This window comes from Odontomachus brunneus, unplaced genomic scaffold (assembly GCF_010583005.1).
Source record: "Odontomachus brunneus isolate Ranch 3 - 2012 unplaced genomic scaffold, Obru_v1 Obru_scaffold_112, whole genome shotgun sequence".
In the NCBI taxonomy this organism is placed as follows: domain Eukaryota; kingdom Metazoa; phylum Arthropoda; class Insecta; order Hymenoptera; family Formicidae; genus Odontomachus; species Odontomachus brunneus.
This window is the reverse complement of record NW_022639562.1, coordinates 590,390-590,605: the sequence shown is the minus strand read 5'-3', so window position 1 is coordinate 590,605 and position 216 is coordinate 590,390. Positions and strand designations below refer to the sequence as shown.

General features: G+C 51.4%; 1 protein-coding gene across 11 annotated transcripts in view; it reads left to right on the top strand.

Moving 5' to 3' along the window:
- Nucleotides 1-216, top strand: part of LOC116849333 (protein unc-79 homolog) — a 736,358-nt gene that overhangs the window by 473,661 nt on the left and 262,481 nt on the right. The window lies entirely within an intron of this gene.

Below are 216 nucleotides of genomic sequence, written 5' to 3'. Positions count from 1 at the left end.
CCCGGAGGCGCCTGGTGTGACTGCGTGTCACGGGGGGAGAGTCGCGCCTTACTGCGCGCCTCCCCCGCCCGGCCAGGCGCCCCCTATCACCCCTCCGCCGGGCCCTCCAATGGGGCATCTATCTAATGTAACCATAAAATGTAAATAAAATTAGTTAATAATAGTAATTTCTCACAAATTCTCAGAGAATCCTAAGTAATGATTTGCGATAAATTT